General features: G+C 40.8%; 1 pseudogene; it reads left to right on the forward strand.

Moving 5' to 3' along the window:
• The first annotated feature begins 260 nt into the window (after positions 1-260).
• The window catches only part of LOC123957313, a 95,360-nt pseudogene continuing 77,894 nt past the window's right edge, over positions 261-17,726 (forward strand).

A 17,726-nucleotide genomic window follows, 5' to 3' on the forward strand; every position in this document is an offset into this window, starting at 1 on the left:
GTGCGAGGAACAGGGGTCGGCCGGACCACCGGCGGGGCTGAAGCCGGTCCGTCCGCCAACAGAGCATGGGGGCTAGCGGCCCTAAGGGGCAAGGGATCGGGGGGGACAGGCTGGGGGCCTGCGGCGCTAGCGGGCCGGGGATCAGGGACAGGCTGGGGGCCTGCGGCGCTAGCGGGCCGGGGATCAGGGACAGGCTGGGGGCCTGCGGCGCTAGCGGGCCGGGGATCTAGGGAGAGTGGTGCATGTTGGCGGGAGCCGTGATGGCCATGTCTCCTCCGATGGCCACCACGGCCCCCAGAGAAGACGGCCAGGCGGGTTCCCTCGAACTGAGGACGGGGGTCAAGCGTGGTGTCGGGCGAACACGGGGAACAACAGGCAGGCTGGGGTACGCTAGGGACAGGCTGGTGGCTAGCAAGCTGGGGATCTGGACCAAACTGGGGGCTAGCCGGTTGGGGATCAGGAGGGATAGGTTGGAACGGCAGAGGGCTGGAGTTAACAAAATGTCTGGCCCACCTTGGCAGCCGACGCCGCAGCCATGGCCTTACGGATATCTCCCAGTGAGCCTGTACGTGGGCAGCTTGGCGAGATTCGTGGTCGGATGCCAACTGCCACGTAGACCACAGCTCAGCCAAGACATCCAGTAACATGTCCCTCTCCGCTTTTGAGTCTGCTGGGTCCATGGGTGGCTTGATCGTTCTGTTAAGGGATTGCGTGGTGTGTGGACAGAGAGGACCCAAATGCAGCACTCTGAGGGAAGGAGGTTTATTGAGGGAAAAAGGGTGAGAGGGACTGGAGGGGAGGGAGAGGAGGACGTCGGGGAAGCACAGGCGCGGGGAACCAAGGAGACAGGGGGCCAGGGAGCCGGGGAACACAGGGGCCGAGGAAGCGAGGAGAGGCAGGGGAACAGGGAGGACGCCGTGAGGGAAGTCCGAGGAGGAGTGGGCCAGTGGATGAGCCCAGCCGAACAGAGGACGAGGGTGAGTGTACCTGGGAGGGAAACAGACAGAGAGACAAGGTTAGGGAAGACAGCGACAAGGCACAGGGTAAACGTGAAAAAACAAGAAACATGAAAGCCTGAACATGGGGATGGCACCGGGTATGGAGCAACGACGATCAAGCAAGGATGGTGTGGAGAACCGGGGTTGAAATACAGGCAGTCATGAGGTGATTACTGGCAGGTGTGGCAGGCTGACGAGGTGGTTGATGAGATGCAGGTGCAGGTAGTTGGCTGGGCTCAGGAGCAGAGGGAGAGAGAGAGCACACAGGGGAGAAAACACAGGGAGGCAGGCAGAGAACAGGAAACCAAGGAAAAAAGCAGAAAAACTGATAAAAAGGAGAAAAAACCAGGACACTCACCGTCAGCCGGGCTGCCACCACAACACTGTCATGCCTCATGAAAAAACTGTCACGCCGTCACACCTCGTTAAGTCAGAGCATCAAACCGATAAACATCGCTGTGAGCTAGCTAACCAATTTATCATGTAATTTACTTAGAACTTACAGTAGGTATGTTTCTCTGTGTCTGATTGTTGGTTTGTCTTTCTAGTTTAGTTAGCTAAGTTAACTAAGCTGTAGTTAGCCAGGTGTAGTCAGCTAGCATAGTTAGCTAACAGAGGGTGTTCATTTTATTTTTTATTTTCCTCCTCTTGGGTTTTGTGTGCTGTTCATTTTCATTATGGCATTTGTGCGTGCGCTGTTGGAGGAGAGATGACAGAAAATGTGTCGCACTTTCACCTGCCACCGTCTTATTTATAGTCTGCAGCATATATTTTACTGACGGCCGTTTTACCAATGCATCGGCGGAGGCACCCACCACACCACCGCGGTAAAGTAAGTACACCATAAAACATAGTGGGAGTTATTGTGTGCAGTGCGTGACAGGACCATCGACTGTATGATTGATAACAGCTGATATGCGCACATTAGTTTCTATCATGGGTAAGTAATAGCTACTCCTGCCAGACAGTAAAGTGTAACGTTACTAAACGTTACAGTGTAGTGACAGTCAGTTTTTGACCATTCTCTGTTTGAGAAAGAACGTTCACCCAAAACAGCAGTTAAAACTGGCTGGAGGGGGGCTTTAAGAGTAGTATCGATCTTCTCATCTTACTTACAGCTAAAAAGCCAATAAATTTATTTACCAGAAATGTAGTTTTCCTTTAACTGAAGTTAGGCATTTCACAATAAGCTCTGCTTCTCCTAAAGCTTTCTTTCTCGAACAACTGCTCTTTTCACAAGTAATAACAAACTTTCAGAATAAAAAAGAAACAACAAAGCAAATATTATGGTCATCAGGGCTTTATTAAATGAAATATTAAAATCTCAAACCCTCTAAAGGACCAGGTTTAATATTTGCAAGGCAACATGCTCTACAGCAGCAGTTATTCTTGAAAGAAAAGTGGTTTTCTAGACCAGTTTTATGGTCAAGCTTCTATTTTACCTGGAAGACAGGGACCACATGAAGACTTTCACTGAGTGACAGAGGTGATTGAAATGAGTTTCAAAGAAACATTTGAAAGACCTTCAGGGAACAAATTCTGCAAATTATTTTAATACTCACTGTCAGTGAGATTATAAATAATTTATATGAGTTAATATTAAATGTAATAAACACTGACATTGTTGTCCAACAGCACATTCTGGAAAAGTAATTCATGGCTGCAGGAGATGGAAAAATGTCCTTTGCTTTGAGTTAGTACACAGTACATCTGTGAATAATTCATCAAAATACACCTTACAACACTTTATGTGTGATGTTAAGGATTCAGTAACTGTTTATGCACATGGAACCTTTTTAATTGTTTAAAAAAATGTACTTTGGCATTGTGTTTTTAAGCATTCATTAACCGTTAATGCACGTTATAGTTCTACCTCAGGAGAAGTTATGGTTGTTTTTAAATGCATGAATGAACAATTAAAACACATCCTCATACATGTTTACAGCTACCTTTTAGTGTGCCACAAATCATTTTTAAAGTGCTCAGTTTGCTCGTTGGCCTCAGATCCATGCTTCCCCATTTCTCTGTCTACCAGTTATTGGACCCCTCTGGATAGGCCTACTGAAGTATAAAGTTAGTTTTCGGGATGTGCAGTGTAGGTGCGGGGCAGGGCTGTGCTCCGGTTTATCCTGGGCTTGTGCCTGGAGTTCTTGGCCCTTGACGGGTGGGTGGGTTGGTGGTGGCATGCAGCTGAGCTAGTTGATTTTGCCTCGTTGCTGGTTTTGCTGGTGTTGCACGGCGGTCTGGGGGTGTGCTGTGCATGGGGGATGATGGCTGGCGTGGGCGGCCTTAGTTTTTTGTTTATTGCTGCTGTTTGGCTGGTTGTCTTTTACTATTATTATTTTTATTGTTTGTTGTTGTTTTTTCTCCTCCCCAAGCCCCCATCTCTGTTCTATTGCAGGTTTCGTTGCTTTCTGCAACTGGTGTTTCCCTCTGCTATTCCCTGTTGTCCCGACCTTCCATCCCCCTTCTCTTGCAGGTGCCTTTCTCTGTGCTGTCTGTTTGTGACCCCCCATCCCCATGTCTGCACCCCTGTCCGGCCCGGTGACAAATCAATACATAATTAAATAAATAATAAAACAGACAAAGGAGTATATTAATACTCTCTTGTTAAAGTAAAATCTGTCTGGCACAATATGGTATCCAGCTCATCATACTCTATACCAGGCTGCTGGGCAGGACAGGTTTAAAAAATAAATAAATAAAAAAAATAAAATAAATAAATAAATAAATAAAGCGCTCAGTTTTTGTTTGGGCTCAGTTTTAAATGGGGGAGTACTGTGAAATAAAGTGTTGAAAGTGTTATCCAAAGGCAGCGTTGGAGGTGACTCTTACTTTAGACAGCAAATATTATGTGTTGAACGCCAGACAAAAGATAAAAGCAGTGTTTTTAATTCTAGCTGTTGTTTAACCAGGCAGGTTGACTGAGCACTTTTGGCAGCAACAACAGCCTGAAGGAATAGCTCTGCTGGGATTGAGGGATAAACACACACATGCATATGGCTACTTGAGCACTTTGATGATACTTGATACTTGGGGAAAAGTAAGCCCTGGTTTCTATGTAAAGTTGCACTGTGCAAACTTTACATCAACTTTCTAAATATGAAAGAGTTGCTGCAGTAGAGAGTTCTATATATAAAATGTTTGCAGACTAAGCTGTATTCTAAAGAGTTGCAATGATTATCTTTCTTCTCACTTTAGTGTCCTTTGGTGTAGCATTTGGTAAACATGAACATGCTGCATGCACAATACTAATGGCATGTCACTGGATTTCCAGGTACTGAAGTTCAAATTGTCCTCAGCTGGCATTTGTAGCTGTATACTTAAAATTACAGTTACATTTTTTCATAGAGCACAAACACAGTAACAATACAAAAGGAAACTTTATTAATCTGCACAGCAGAAAATCAACTAAAAAGCAGAAATGATGGGCAAATTATCATGTAAAAGTGGGTGAGGTGCTATCACAAACATGCTATAATTAATAACATGCTTTGCTCAAGGGCCTCTTAAACGCAGCAGCTCTAGCAGAGTTCAGATAGGCTGTGCTTACACTCGCGGAGTGAAGGTTATCCTGCTGAAAATTCTCTGCATAGGTAAATAAACATAAAAGAGTAAAAAAGTGTATTCACACTGAAATGAAACCATGGCTGTAATTAATTTATTTCTCAGTTATCCTTAGTGTATTCCATTGCAGTAGAATATGCTGATGAGAGTATATCTTCACATTTATGAATCTTGCTTAGCTACAGGGTGAGCAGGTTCACAGTTAAAGATTCAGTGACTGACACTGGCTAAATAGCTGCTGCCTAAATCTGGCTCTGCCAGGCAGATTGTTGACTGCAGTTTCATTTAAATATTTATCATATGCATATTGGACCCCTAAGGGCAGCATTTCAAATTACAACAGTCAGTCCGTTAATTGCCAAAAATGCCACACAAGCTTTGGGATCTAGATGTTCCATTTTATTATTAATGAGCCAGAAAGTGCAGTTTGACATTTATGTTGGGCCTGCAGATGCAAATGAGTCTATATAAATCCAAAAATGAAAGCACATGCACCAGTAATCTGATTTGTGCTAAAATAGGACTGCTGGTTCAGAGAAGCGCATATTCTTTGTTCTAGTTATTTAGAAATCTAATAATTTAGATGTCAGTGTGATACAGAAAAACACAACTTCAATGTATTTATTATTTATTTTAGGAAAAGTGGTATAGAAGTAAGTGTTAAAGTTAGGCTTTTTGGGTGAATTTAAAGTGACACTGACACTGATCTGTCCATCTATTCCTAGAAAGAGAGAACATACTGAATCTTTCCAAATCTTAAAGCTCACATGTGCAAAATGTGGTATGTACATAGACACAAACACTTCCTCCACCCTAACACTGCTATGTGTGCCCTCAAGACTAATACTAATGACTTCAAAACATATTTCTGTTTTGCTTTTTAACACTGGACAGACTACTCATCTGAGTTTTGCCCAAATGCAGACATCAATAGACATCCTAATCCATTCAGTCTCAAGCTGAGTCTAAAGCCTGTGTGCAGGTAATGTCCAAAATGATGAAATATAGCACAGACACAGGGCTTAAAAGGTCGTTTCTAATGCAGTCTCTAATGGGCTTTCCATATGTTGTTAGCTCCTGCCACCTGAATTCCATCAGGCCCAGCAAAGTGGGGAAGCCAACCCCTTCCATAAACATCTGCCATTAGAGTATAGACTGCAGAGGGCAGGATTTAAGTCTCCCAGGGTTCCTGACAAGATAACTTGTAAATACTTGGCTGAAGGTCAAAGGTAGCAGATATCAGAAGAGGTGTATTCCCCCAGCAAAGTTTGCTGCTGAGATAAATAAATCACCTGGAAAGCTGCTGCAGCCCATTTGTATCTGTCCGTCTCTCATCCTTTACTGTTGTTTTTTCTTTCCATCTGCAAACCTGAGAGATTCACACACATAACTCCACTGCAACTCCCTGAACTTTGGAACTTACTTAGGGAGGAAATGAGGACAGGGGAGCTGCTGTTACAGTGACATTGATATAGCAAGGCCTTACAACTCTACAATTTAGGAGAGATTGATTATCCAATTAACATCTGGCACGATAGGGAACTTCACATATTTGGAGCGGCACTAACAAGACTGTTTGGTCATGCTTTCTCCGCACATTATGCAGTTCCTTGTCAGCTTTCAATGTAGTGCTGTGGACATTCATATATTTTTATAATTATATTTTTATTCTCTACTGATGCACAATAACATTATGACCATTCTCTACTTTAACATAACGACCCAGCATTTGACATTTTGTAACCCTATTTTATGGCTTTAAAAATGCTGAGTTTTAGGGAGGTACTGCAACTTCATGGATCTGAATAGGACAATAGTAAAAAAAAAAAAAAAATTGCATTCTGAGATACAAACACACACATGTAATGAATTTCTTCCATGTGAGTGTAATGATATCAAAGATTCCTTTATCTTAGTTAAACCCATTAACATGCAACATTTGCGTGTTTAAGAACACAACTGAGGCAGGCTGTAAACTGGTAGGCAGTATCATCTTTATTCTGCTGGAAGGGCAATCACACATTTTATCAAACACTAGCTGCAACCTATTGGTGTCCATGCTTGTGTCCAAATGAGATTAAGACTACTACTCGTTGTCACTATTCATGGTTGTAATGTGACGTTACACAGGTCGTTAAGCTAGCAGGATAACGAATGATTAGTCGCGGACGACATTTGATCTCTCCTCAGCTCTGTTGTTGAAGTAAATTTGTGTCAACACGATAATAAGCTGTCCCACGTCAAGTCATCCATTCAGAAACAGGATTTAAAGTCTATTGTGTTTCGGCACGCTTGATGTAAGTGAGGGAATTTGGATCAGATGTTCCTAATGACTCCCTATGGTGAGTGCATGTGTGCACTTATTGATTTTATGCTTGCCATTCTATGTATTTCCATTACATTTTAATGGTGGAATATTTTACCACTGTTGATGCTTTGATTGTAATATCTATTTGTTTTGAATGTTTGATAAGTACACAAAAAAATTGTCTACATTAAGAACTTTTATCAATTCCAGGTGCGGTTTTGCTAAACATGTACATGCTTTTTCAGGCCTGGTTTTTAGTTCATTCACCAACAGAACAGTATGTATTTCTGGCCAGTGGAAAATTGGGGAAAAGGTGAATTAGGGGTTCTTTGATGGTTGTTTATGGAGGGGTTTCTTTTGTTAGCAAGCAAGTGTTCTCCCAAAAATGTGACTGCATGTGTAAAATTGGGGGTGATAAACTAATGTGATGCTGAAAACAAACTCAGTAACATAATATGATTACTTTTCATGTAATTCTGCAAATCCCAAGGATACAGACTTAAAACAGCACATGGGGACATAACATAAAGGAGGAGGAGAAATAATTTCTTACCGTCCCTAACAGATTACAGATGCCGATATTTTGTATTCAGATTACTGTAATTCCCTTTACATAGAATCTGTTACTCCTTAAACATTCACCTCTTTCTCTGGGAGCAATTAAAACAAGCTCTTGAAGCTCTGGTCCAACAGGAAGCATTAGCAGACTTATGACTTCAAAGGCTGAGATCAAATATACCACAGTGAGATGTGTTTTCAGCCATGGCTACTTCACAAAAGACCAGCTTTCTTTTCTTCTCCATAATGCACAATATCAGTTTGATCTTTAGTGTTATCAAAGAATACATGGGGGGAAAAAAGGAAAATCTACAGAGGTAACAACTGAGCGCAACAAATGCTGTCCATACAAAAGAAGAAAAGGAGAGATTTGAAGTCAGTCATAGGATCCTAAGCAGTTTGATATGCATTAGAAAAAGAGAGAAAGTTGTTGTTGATTTTGGCTCTCACAGTCCATTGTGGCTTTGGAGGAAAAATGTACTTTTCCTTCTCTGATCCTGTTCCACAGTTTCCATAAGAGGACAAATGTGCCATTTTCTTTGTTGTGCATCGCCTCTCACTAGGAGACATGCAACCACTGAGTAGGCTAATTGCCTGTCCCCTTACCCCCAACCTGCCTACCCATTCCCAAAATTCAGATGTGCCTGGATCATCCATTTGTCTTTGTGTAATGAAATCCCAAGGGAACCACAAGCTGTAGCACCCCATCGCAAGAGCTATTCAATACAGAGATACTATCCCGGACCTCTTCCACTCAGTAGCCTGGTTGCCACTAAAATAATAACCCTAAATCAATGACACGAGCGGTGAGATTTACCATGAAAGGATGAAGTGGGGCAAAAAACTGTAAACAAACTGAAGGAGGCAAACTAGTGCATTTTAGTTGTCAGCATTTCCCCTGCTTATCTGTTTAGTAATTTGATGTTATTACTAGACCTTGGTGAAGAGGCACTCGCAGATGAATTGTAGAGGATGTTGTGACTTGGAGCACCACATGAGTGGCAAGATGTACAAGCACAATTTAGAAATTTACTTTTTAACTAAACTTTCTGGCACTCAGGCAAGATGATTTTTTACTGTTTCACCTTGTTACAGTATTTTTCTGCTGTGGCAACACCTCCTACATTAGTGTTCCCCATTGGACATTCATTTTTGGTGCAATACCTCTGTGGGTGTTTATAATAAGAGAGGCAGATTTACCACTCAAAAGTTTTTGTAATTTTCATAACAATGGGTCCTTGACAGGCAGAGGTAGAAAAAAGTAGCCTTCTCCTTTAGCCAGCAACCACTGATTTTGTTTGGTTGAAATGACAACTATCACAAGCAGATTGTATCAGCTGCAGTTAGCTAGCTAATTAAGCTAATGTCAGCTTCATGACTTGGTTGAAGACCCACCACCAGCTGAATGAAGATGTAAAAGACAATTAAAAACATCTGGACCGACACGGATTTGAGCCCTCCCTATGTTAGCCTACTCCATGAGGTAACAGGACCACCTGTTGGTGTGAGATTTTACTGTCTAATCATTAGCTATCACCAAATTTTGCCCATGCCAGACTAGGATGACCAGATGTCTCCGTTTTCGGGGACAGTTTTGGTGGTCTGTCCCCGTCTGGAGCTGTCCCCGATAATTTGTCTGTGTGTTAATCATAGACTGTATAAGGTGTTAACAGACCTGAAATCAGATCTTATGTGGCCATAAAGACTGGACAGCAGAGCAGACAGGTGTCATGCTGAAAAGTGACCGTCCGCTGGAGCGCGCGCAGTGTGTTAGACATATCGCCCAGTCTCTTTACGTCTACAGCTGCTTTTATCTGGATCATTAGATCAACAAACATAGTGTGCAAATACACATTACTTTATGTCCCCAGGTAATAGCAAAGGTATGTGTATGTGATACTTTAATGTGTCTTATAATGGAATAATCACAATTGTGGCCAAATAAGTGTTTGCAGTTTATAGCAAAACCGGGCATGACATTCACGTGATTATAGGCAATAACAGAAGCCTGTTGTTGGGTAGGCTCATGTCTAATATCCTTGTTTATATTTTGAAAACGGAATGTAGCCTATAATTAACATGATTTACTGCTGAGTTATATATAAAATAAAGACACAATCTCTTTTGCAATTATCCTTATGACTCTACATTATTTAACCTGCTGTGTACGAACTAATCCAGTCCTTTATAGCAGTTGAAATACCTTTAAATGGTTAATACAACCGATAACTTACAGTATTCCACTTGCCAGAAATTGATTGCATCTTCTACTTATTGACAGAAAGTTAGATTCTGCCTCAAAATGACTTGATTTCATTCAGAAGAGTAATATCTGACAGATTATAAAATTGTCAACCTTTTTTATTTCATATATTATAACATTATATTTTTTAAAGACATACTGACCACCAAACAAAAAATGTCCCCGGTTTTCATTTAAAAAATGAAAATGCCAGACAGACAGCTCATGCTAGCTAGACCCCTTCCTTTCTATGATGCAGGACAAACATTACACCCAGAGAGCAAGAGCTGCTGATGACTCTGCAGGAGTTGAAATAACATGAACTAAAAGTGAGGTCTAATGGAAATCACTGATAAGTTAACAAGCTTCCACAAGTCAGTCTAGCTTGCTAGCTTGCACTTTGTTGAATTCTTAATAACAGCACAACCGGACCTCCCAAATATTGCCATAAAGGGACAAACATCTCGCATTGCTATGCAAACTTACACAGTATGACATGTTCCAGTGAGCGCAGCACTGAAGTAGACAATGCCGGCTCTTAAATGTCAGTAAGCTGCTGCCATGGCCGCTGCAAAGGGAAATACCCACACGTAAGCTTAAAGTTGAGACACAAATGTCCAAAAATGGTTTTATCAGCTTTTAAAAAATGGAAACATGTCATATTCAGTATCAGTATAGTTTATCAGTATAATTTATATATCTTTAGAAAAAAGTGATGAGCATTCAAATTTCAGTTTGACTTTAAATTAAATTTCCCCAGCACTATTGAAAGTAGCCTACCATCAAAGTCAGAACAACCTGATCCTCCTGTTTGTATTAATGATCCATCCATGTCCTTGAGGAACAGTTGGCCTTCTCCCTCTAAAAGTTATATCCCTGATTAGAATATAACAATGATGATTGTAATGGACTGTCTTCACTTCGCTAATTACTTTGTGCCATTAATATACAATAGCAAGCTCTTACAATCAGCAGTGAGAGCAAGGCAGAAACTACTAATTGGATTTGTAAAATCCATAGCTGCTGTTTCTATTCTGCAGAAGCACAAAAGATTGGATTCACTTCATCAAGTCAGACACATTACTCTCAGCACAAACAAGATGATGTAATGCAGAGGATTAATGTAGTCAAACCATGCAGCTTAATCCACGGCAACAGTTCATCAGGGAAAATGGAAATGTGAGCATGCAGTGGGAGTGGTAATATAGTTTCTAGTTTACTGGGCTGTAGTGGCTTTCTGTGTTATATGAATGCACACCATAAACCACCAAAACAACCTCTGCTTTCTACCAGCAGTGAAACCCCCCTTTGAACACAAGTGTCCAAAACATGATGAATGGTAATGTAGTCTAAATGTGGCGTCATTTCACCACCTGAATAAGCAGAAAACAAGCTTAGCCCAGCACAAATTAGCTTCACTATTAGGAGGATGTGAATCCAGCTTATGGTGTCTTGTAATTCCATTAATTGATACTATGTCTGTTTTTTTCTTATGGCAGAGGAGGCGTGAATGTTGCAGAAACATAATGGATTCAAAGGGTGTCAGTGGTCAAGAGGTGTTTATTTCATGGGCCCCTGCCCCACTGACAGCCTTTTCATATCTGGACATGATATAGAGCCCTGACCTGGGGACATTACACTTCTGGAGTGCAAAGATAGCTCTTCCTTTTGAAATCCAGCAGACCAGCAAATGCAGGAGCTGTGAAGCGGCTAACCCCTCTGTCTTGTGTTTCAGTCTAGAAAAAAGTAGGCTGTAGGTAAAGTGTCATAAGAAGCGGTACAAAAGAGTCCAAGATTACTGCGGTCCAAATAGGTCAAGGTTGCCTGACAGAAGTGGGAGTGTTAGGAATCCATATCTCATCCACAACCTCCCGCAAACCAAGATGATTTATTTGACATAGGGCCTACAGTACAAAAAAGGAGTTATTTGAGGGGGAAAGGGATGTTTTTACTTTAAAAACTAGAGGCTCTGATGCAAATAATTCATGTGTTGTACTCACATTTTTGGCCAGAGTCATGTCCCCTTGCCATGTTATCACTTCTCATTTAGTACCACCATCAAGTGAAAATTTCTGTTTATCCAATACTTTAGTTTATGACCAAATACCTGTAAAACTAATGACATTCCCATCATGTTATGCTGTACTATGTGTTTAGTGCTGAGAAGCAAATGTTAGAATATTAACACGGTAAACTAATGTGGTGAACATGGTAAACATTATACCTGCTTAACATCAGCATGTTAGCATTGACATTTTGAGCATGTTAGCATGCATTTCGCTAACACTCTTAGTTTTGTGCTATGGTTTTGTGGAGTGTGTCTTCAAAGTATGATTGTCACATACTCTAATAAAATTATCCCTGGTATTAAAATGTATTAAATGAGTTACTCTTAACCTAACTGTTATGGTCTGTTTTTTTAAATAAGCCTCACTAAATTATGTGATTGTTCCCATAAGCATCTCATAACAAATCAGCAGTTCTGCACCATGTCATACACTCCAGTGAAATGCCAAACCATGAAAACTTCCATGTTCTTTTAGTAACCTTTCCTCCCTCCACTCCTAGCATACTTGTAATCCAATATCCATTCCAGCATGGAAATGAGAAATAACAAGATTAGGAAACAATTTATATGAATCGTCTCATGTTCACTCACTGTTTATGCTTTCTCAGGAGGGAAAGGAGAATGTGGTCTCCATGGAAACTGTGGCTGGCCAATGGTGGGTGTTTTCTGCCTGACCGTATGACGTGCTGCATGTTGAGATGGGCATTGAAGTTGGCAGTCAGTGTGTCTACCCATAATTTTCATTGCAAATTTCATTGTAGGAACCAGGAAAAGTGCATTACCAGAGACATTTTTGTTCATCTTGCACAGGCTGAAGATGTTTGCTTTTTGGTTTTACTCTCATCGGGTTTAAGTTGTGAGTTTGTTTAGACAGGAAATACACCCAGAGCTATATTTAAATATGTAGCTGCTGTCATAGTCATTAATAATAATAGTAACTTCAAGCTGCAATTACAGTTGAAATGTTTGGTTTTATGGTTTTAAAAGTGCTGTGTCAGTCTCATGAAATTGGATCTGCTTTAACATATCTAAAAAAAAGCGCATACATCTGTGTTTTTACCTGATACCTCCATGGCTTTATTGTCTGTAAAGCACTTTGTAACTGCTTTTTGAAATGTGCTACAAAAATAAAGTTTATTATATAATGTAACAGGCATATACAGCTGAGCCCTCAGGAAAATGTGCTGCTCCCTGTTCTTGGCAATATGAGCAGCGGCCTTGAAACTACCTGTCGACATTGATCAGTCACACGGCGGGCTTTCTCTGAGATGGGACTTGCAGTTATTAGAGCGAGAGGCTGTTAGATGGAGAAGCCTGTCGTCTGCTGCTTCTGACAGCTCAGGTAAGCCCTCAGGGAAACTTCCCCCCTGAGCACATCAGCCCTAGCCATCACTTGAATTTCAAGTCAGCACTGGTGTGATGTATTGGCTTTCACCAGTGTGCTCTCAAGATGAAATTGTATGGCCATTCAATGCCATGGCTGTGTAAATTAGGACATCAAACCTTACTGTAGATGCATTTTTTAAGGGGGCAATAAGCAAGGTTTTTACTGCTCCATGGTAAAAGATCACAATATATCTATGGAGGGTTTAATAGGGTTGTGGATAGGGATGCACCAAATGTTCAGCCTCTGAAATTAATCGGCCAAAAATTGCAAAAAAAAAGCACTTTTGGTGTTCGGCCTAATACATAAGTCAAAACAAAATTCGCTATATGCAGACACTGTTCTGCTGAATTGTCTCCTAGCACGTCCTCACCATCTGTGGATGACTAGACGTTTATGTTGGATTTCAGCTTGTAATTAACTTATCTGTATCTGATGTGAAAATATGACTTTATAATGTGCATAGATTACAATCCATAATAGCTCAAGGGTACGCAAGGAGTATGGATGTAATGTAAAGTTGCTAATATTTGATATACTGTATATAGATTACAAAATGCCCCTTACGTAAATTAACTTTACAGTTGCTTCTTGAAGACGGCCTCTTATCACTGTTCAGTGCTGGAGTCTGTAGTTTATGTTGGTTTTAGAAAAAGGAATTTTTCATTACATGGTTGATAATATTGTGACATTATCTCTGAGATGCAATGTAACTTGTGTAAATCATTCCTTTAAATTAATTTTACAATTAAATGCAGATTTACATGTTAAAATCCTTTAAATTGCATACATATAACAGACAAAGAAAATCAGCAACTCAGTCTTCTAGAAATTATGAATTTAAACTACTAATTTGTTTTGGCAGTTTAGAGGGAAGTGTTATCGCTGCCTGTCACGATTCGTGTGTGGTGAAGCAGGTTGTAGGACCCAAATGCAGGACACGTTGAGCGGAGCAGGTATAGTTCAAAAGTTTAATAAACAAAGGCGAGCACACTTACAGAGTGGCTGATAAACAAGTCCAAAAACAAGGAATCCAAACAAGAAACCAAAATCCAGAGAAACCAGGTGACAAGACGAGAACGATGAGCAGAGCAGGCTACACAGGACAACACACACCAACACACTGTAATGACCCGACAGAGGACGGAAACACCAGGTAATAATAATAATAATAATAATCTTTATTTGTAGAGCACTTTTCAAAAACAAGCTACAAAGTGCTTTAACAAGTGTAAAGACAATAATACCCAAAAGACAACAAAACAATACAAGATAAAAGCATGAAAACATTGAAAAGACTAAAATACATGTTTAAGATAAATATAAAATTAGTAAAATAGAATAAAATAAAAGGCATCAAATAAAGTCTAATAAGATCGGGAAAGGCTCTCCTATAAAAGTATGTTTTAAGAAGGGACTTAAAAGAGTTCACTGACTCAGCTGACCTGATTTCCTCGGGCAGGCTGTTCCAGAGCCTCGGGGCCCTGACAGCAAACGCTCTGTCCCCTTTAGTTTTCAGTCGAGACTCTGGAACAGACAACAGACCTCTGCCCGAGGATCTCAAGGTACGTGCTGGTGTGTATGGGACTGAAAGTTCAGAAATATAACAAGGCAAGAGGCCATGAAGAGCTTTAAAAGTGATCAATAAAATTTTAAAGTCAATTCTAAAACATAGTGGGATCCAGTGTAATGAAGCTAAAATAGGGGTGATGTGGTCATATTTCTTTGTTCTGGTTAAAAGACTGGCAGCTAAATTCTGGACAGTCTGGTGACGGTCAATAGATTTTTGGGTTAAACAGGTGAAAAGGCTGTTGCAATAATCCAGGCGTGATGAGATGAAGGCGTGTAAAATGGTCTCAGTGTCCTGAAAAGTTAACATAAATCGATGCTTTAAGTTGATAAAAACATGATTGAACAAGCTTTGTGGTGTGCTGCTCGAAATTTAAATTACTATCAAACCAGACACCAACGTTCTTTGCCACAGGCTTAATGTGATTTACTAGGGAACCAGCAGATGGCAGTATTTGTTTTGCCAACTGCTGGGAGCCGATGACCAGGATTTCTGTTTTGTCTGAGTTCAGCTGGAGGAAATTATTTGACATCCATTTTTTAACTTCACAAAGGCAGTCGGTAAATTAACTCAGCATTCCAGGGTCTGTGGATCTGACGGGCAAGTATATTTGTGTGTCAGCATAAATATGAAAAGAAATACCATGTTTATGGATAATATGTCCAAGGGGAAGCAGATACAAGGAAAACAAAATGGGTCCTAAGACCGACCCCTGAGGCACACCATATTTAACTGGACAGAACGAAGAGACATAGTTGTTTACAGACACGCAAAACTTCCTTTTTGACAGGTAGGATGAAAACCATTCTAGAGCAGTACCAGAGATCCCCACCCAGTGCCTCAGTCTGTCTAACATGATGTTGTGATCAATGGTGTCAAAAGCAGCGCTAAGGTCCAGGAGTACCAGGACTGAGCACATGCCTTCATCAGTAGACATTAAAAGGTCATTGGTGACTTTAAGCAGGGCAGTCTCAGTGCTGTGGTACTTCCTGAAACCAGATTGAAACTTTTCAAATATTTTGTTATTTTCCAGTATAGTGAGCAGCTGTTTGGACACAATTCTTTCTAGAATCTTTGCAATAAAAGGCAGTTTTGAAATTTGTCTAAAATTTTGTGGGAGGGAGGGATCTAAACCAGGTTTCTTTAAAAGTGGGTTCACGCAAGCCATTTTAAAATAATCAGGGACACAACCAGTAGATAGGGAGCTGTTAAAAACAGAGATCAAATAGGGCCCAACAGAATCTATTACTTTCAGTAAAAACTTTGAAGGTATTACATCAAGTGGGCCGGAGGACACTCTCATTTGTGATACTGTTTTTAAAAGCTCAGACAAGTCGATGGGATAAAACTGGTAAAAACTCTCTTGTTGCTGGTGAGGAACCTCTGAGTAAGAGGCCGCGGGGGTAATAGAGGCTCTGATTGACACCACCTTATTGGTAAAATAAGATAAAAACAAATAGTAACAGGTCTGAGAGAAACAGCTGCAGTGAACCTCCTGTTTCTGTGAGTTTAACATCTCGTTGTCGTTCATCTTGCTGTACTTATATTTCACAACTTGCAGGTGTGGAAACATGTGATGGCAGACAGGATGGAGCCCAGTGTTATGGAGCTTTGGGAGGAACTGTGGTCCTCCAGCTGATGGACAGCGCCTCAGAAATATTTAGATACCTCTTGTTAATCAATAGAACAGTAATACTTGCAGGGAGAAAGAATCAGATTCTGTCTAATTTGATGGAAGACAGATCCTCATTTACTCCCAGTGATGGAACATTTAGGATCAACAGACTGAGCAGGACTGATGCTGGTGAATATACTCTTGTAATCTATGATTCAAATGGACAGAGATCAGAGCAGCACACTCTACATTTGATCATTCAAGGTAAATAACTGTTTTTGTCTTCGGGGAATTTAGTGACATTGATAGACATACATGTCGTATTCTGTTGCTAAACTTCATATATATCATATTCTACATACTGTATATCTGTGTCTGTGCCTGTGTAGAGTAACCTATATTTAATAGGAAAAGTCATGTGAGTGTGTTTCCTTCAGCTCCTGTGTCCTCTGTCCAGCTGGTCTCTGAGTGTCTGTCCCAGGGAGAGATGAGGGTGTCCTGCTCCTCTGAGGGAGGGGACAGTCCTCAGTACAGCTGGACTCTGGACGGACACACGCTGACGGACGCTCAGCTCCTTTCTGGAAACAGTGAGAGTGAAAGCATCACTCTGAAACGAGACGTCTCAGGACAGCTGGTCTGCTCAGTCAGGAATAACGTCAGTAGGATACCTACCTGTGGTGAGCGAGAACATTACAAAAAATGTTACTTTGAATTATGACACTGGTATTTTACTTTGCATCAGTCAGCGATGTGTTTGTGTCCCCAAAGGCTTCGTATTCCCTAACTGCACCTTACCCAATGGGATGCACATACTGCAGAGAGTGCTTGTTTCTACCAACACCCTGTGTGTTGAACCAACAACGACTCTGATCCCAGAAACTCAGGCCTCCTCTGAAGGTAAGGAGACGGGCATGATAGTGTCCATTAAAACCTGCACCAGATCACACCTGCCAGAGATGAATCATAGCACTTCACTAACTGAAGGTTCTACTAAGAGGAGGGATTTTTCACCAGCTGAAGTTTGTTTTATTTTATGTTTTATTTGGTCATCGCAAGAACATTTTCCTGCCTGCATTAAGAGATACTTACAGTTACAGTCCCCATATAAGTTTCAGTGAAACAAAGATCTAATTAAATAATCATGTTTTTCACTAATGTAATTTAAAATGTCACCCATGTTCTTTATAAATCCCTGTTTCCTGAAATGTGGATGTGGATTTGTTGATTTTTGGATTTTTAAATAACTTTTGTTTTAAGGTGTGGAAAATGATGCTGAACGCATTAAAAGTAAATCCACTCGCAGTACTGAATGACCCATTCAAAGTGTTGCTTTTCATGTTAACATATGTATCATATATAATAGTATGTATTATTAGATTATTATTACTGATGCATTATTACTGAGGACCACATGAA

Source organism: Micropterus dolomieu, linkage group LG19 (genome assembly GCF_021292245.1).
Source record: "Micropterus dolomieu isolate WLL.071019.BEF.003 ecotype Adirondacks linkage group LG19, ASM2129224v1, whole genome shotgun sequence".
Lineage (NCBI taxonomy): Eukaryota > Metazoa > Chordata > Actinopteri > Centrarchiformes > Centrarchidae > Micropterus > Micropterus dolomieu.